Source organism: Cannabis sativa, chromosome 4, assembly GCF_029168945.1.
Source record: "Cannabis sativa cultivar Pink pepper isolate KNU-18-1 chromosome 4, ASM2916894v1, whole genome shotgun sequence".
NCBI lineage: Eukaryota > Viridiplantae > Streptophyta > Magnoliopsida > Rosales > Cannabaceae > Cannabis > Cannabis sativa.
This window is the reverse complement of record NC_083604.1, coordinates 43,112,946-43,117,195: the sequence shown is the minus strand read 5'-3', so window position 1 is coordinate 43,117,195 and position 4,250 is coordinate 43,112,946.

Sequence of the window (4,250 nt, the reverse complement as noted above, 5' to 3'; positions counted from 1 at the left end):
ACTTTGACTCTCGCTAATCGGAGCATCGTTGGATTCTTATTTAAAACGAAATTATCCTAATTCTTCTTAGCTTATTCATTTTGAATTAGCTTAATGACATATCATTGGATGAATGGTCTATAAATCATATAAAGTCTTATTTTCTCTTAAGAAATTAGATGACGCATATGATTATATTCCCAGAATTCTATCCCAAAATGATATAAATCCTCAATCTTAGATATCTCCTACTTGTATTGGCAAATCATAGAGTTAGATTAGTAGTGGTGGTCCAAGAAAGAATTACTAATTATACAGTTACACTTTCACAAGTGTTTCATGACCATTTTCTTTCAATGGATTTAAATTGTATGAGTTTAGTATTCTGTGACCAGAATCCACTTGCACTATTCTAAGAACTCTTTGTTGTAACTAAAAGATACAACCACATATTTTATAAATCTATGGCATTTGTATCTTGTTCATAGTGGTTTTGACAAGATCAATCTCTGCAAAGAGTTAATATGCCTATATCCACTGAAAGTAAGTTCATTTGCAGATGGATGTACATTCAGGGGTGGATATGAGTCTTCGTTGTATTCTTAAAACGATCACTCTAGATTTTACCTTATGCAAAAGAAATTTGAAATGTTTGAAAAATTTCATGAATTTCTAGCAATGGTGAAGGTAAGTGGTTAAAGATCTTGCGAACTGATAGGGGTGGAGAAAAAGTTAGTAGATATGCAGTTCAAAGATCATTAATTTGATTTTTGAATTATATCCAAACTTACCTCCCCAGTAATTAGAGTTGCATATTGATGATTAGTTACTAGTCGTTGCCTAAATCCTTCTATGGTAATAAAATTTCAGAATGATGCAATGGTTGTATACTTAATGTAAATCATTACTAGATTCATGGATGACCTAATCGAAATCTTAAGAAAAGCTAGAACTGCTAACCTTGGTTTGCATGTTTGTTAGCTATTCTAAGTGATTAGGGGTGGAGCATCCCATAGTCATTAGATAAGAAAGTGTTTGTTTAAACAAATACTACTTTTCTAAGAAAATGACTAAGTCTGAAAATAAAGTAGCAAATAAAGGAGATATTTTTTTTCTTGATTCCATAAGTGTTCTATCATCTTATTCGTTACAAGATGATCCCACTGACTCTGTTGTCTTAACACAACTGAAGAGGTCTATACCATTTAGTTTTCTTTGACATAGTTCACGGTACCTTGTTGTAGTGGGAGAGTTTCTAGGAACTTTACCTTCTTATGACTTGGAAGACACTAGTGATTAAAATCCATTGTGAGTTTAAACAAGTAATGGATTGTCAAGATAAGAAACTAAGAAGAAAGCCAATAGAACTATGGTTTGATCCATTCACATGGAGTAACCTAAAGTTTTCTATTACAAGGACATGAAAGGAAATTTTCGTTAATAAGTCTATTCAATGGACTTAACAAAACTTCCTGTTCCTATTATTGTAGGTTTGAGTTTATCTAAACCTATGGCTTGTGGTATACCTGGTAATTACTTACTCTAATGCAAGCAACTTACTTTAGTAAGATGTTGAAGCATTTTCTTTCCAATGGCAATCTATAGAAGCTTCACAACTTCTTAGATGTAGATTTTATTTATCTAAGGAAAAGTTTCAACTATTCCAGAAAAGATAAAGCCATGAAAGAATTCTTAAATCAACAGTGAGAGGTCTAAGATATGCTTTTGTATGCCTTAGACTAGACACCTGCTGTTGAGTGGGAGTAATGAGTAGGTATCATATTAATCCAGGAGAGGAACATTGGAAGAAAATCAAGTAAATTTTAAGATTATGAAGATGAACTATATGTTAGTCAATAAGGGTGGTTTTTTAAAACTCTTAGACTACACCACATCAGATTTCGAGACTTGCCTGTGTGCTAGAGAGTCAGCTGATGAGATGGTGATTACTTTCGGGGTGGAGTAGCGATTTTGGAGAAGTGTAAAAACCTATCTGAATTCTCTTGGTCTACCAGAGAGAGACTGAATGTTAAAAGTTGCAGGAAAGATACTTATTCAGTCTAAGGAAAGTTCTATACATTTGTGGCACTGTTCCAACTTGCCTTAACTACTAGGGTTACTTCCTGAATAACCAAAGAGTAGTTGCCCAAAAGTATAGAATCCAGTATCCCAAGAAAGTAGACATATAGAGAGGAATTTCACATTATCATGGATTTTGTGATTAAGGAAGAGTAATGGTGGAGAAGAGGTTGGGTTTAATTCAACCTGTCAGATCCTATTACGAGAAGTTTACTACTATTACACTTGATTGGTATATCAAGGTGTTAATGATTATTTGAAATGCACTTTTTGTTTTATATTAGTGCAAGTGGGAGTTTGTTGGGTTTTATGCCCTAAATAAAACTCATTTCATATAATCAGATTTACTTATTAATAAAGATTAGAAATAACATTTTATGTTGCATGGTTCACATGATTTATTTCATGATTATATGTATATAATGTATGAATTCTTTTTAAGTCCAGAACATAGGAGTTGGTTAAAGATTATAGTGTTGTCAGCACAGTGGAATATAATCTTAATTATATGTTCAAAAGTTTATTCCCTGATTTGTCAGAACACTAGATTTAGACTGACATGGTATAATCAGCGATAGGTATTCTTACACCTTGGAAAAGTGTTATGTCTTTTCCAGGACATTGGCAAAGTTTACCAGTATCGGATGTATGGAGTATACATCGGAAGGGACCAATATTGAACTTTGATTAGATGTGATAAAACTTACCGTAATATCTATTCAATTCAATATCACCTGTTGATCCTAGATCAAATGATCTCAATCCTGATATGGTTAGGCTCAATTTCAAGAGTGTTACTCGTGTTCTTTGATTTGTTAGTTAAGCCTAGTTTTGTGTCAGGGTGATACGTACATTTTGGGAACACGGTAGTGCAATTGAGTGGGAGCGCTAACATAAATATGGAATCTATAGCTTCTATTTGGCAAATAGAAGTAAAGGATGATTTCCTTCGAGCTTAACCAAACGAAGATAAATGGTGGAGATCTCATTTCACTTAGGTGAAATATCATTTATACAGGGTTAAGTGTTTTAAGGATAAAATACATTGTAGGGTGTTACGGTAATTTAATCCCTTTACAGTGTAAATCATCTATATAGAGGATCATTGATCACATTAGGGTTATAACAATGGATAACTAATGATGTGTCTGTATCGTGGAACATATAGAGCGTTCTATATGACTGAGAGTGCAATTCCAAGTTCTAAGTGTGGATTCAATGAGGAATTAATAAGTTAGGGAATTTACTTAGTAAATTCGGTTCGACTTATTGGAAGCTCGGTCATATAGACCCATGGTCCCCATACTACTTGAGACCATACTGCTTGTAAGACTCAGTTAATTGATTTTAATTAATCAATTATAATTCTAAAAGTTAGACTATGTCTACTTTATGAATTCTCACTAAGTAAGGATGAAATCGTAAAGAAAAGGGTTTCTAGGTTTAATTATTAATTAAGAGACTTTGTATGTCTAATTAATAATTATTTTAAATGACAATATTATTTAATAATCTATTTTAGTTATTAAATAATTAGTTTTGGCATTTAAATGATTAGAATTGGAAAAATGGCATTTTTGGAGAAATTGAAATAAAATTGAGGAAACTGCAAAATCCAAGTGAGGCCCATTTCACCCTATGGCCGGCACCTCTTTGTGTGTTTCCCAATTATTATTTTCAATTTTAATTGCCATGTAATTGCTAATCAAAGCCTAGCAATAATAGGAAAGTGGTGGATCACACTAAATAAGGCAGTTAATCAATTACACAGTAAAAGAGGAAACTGTTTATTTAGAAAGTTGTGCTCTCCCTTTTCCCTATATAAAGCAACCTTGTTCTCTTCTCTTGTAAGCATCATAAGCCACGAAATTCAAGAGAGAAAAAGAGAGAAAATTTTGAAATCCTTGTGAGATGAGTAGTGCCCACACACATCAAGTGGTATCTCAATCATAGTATGTAAGACTATGGAATTTCTGCATCAAAGAAGGAGAAAAGAAGATCCAGGTTCAGATCTTGGTGATGCTCTGCTACAGAAAGGAATCAAGGGCTAGAGATCTGAACGGAAGGAGTCATATTATTCCGCTGCACCCACTGTAAGGTTTTCTAACTTTATATGTGTTTATTTTTATTGTTTGAGAATTCATATTAGGTTGTTAATCCAACATACATGTTAGTAAATCTAGATCCTGGTA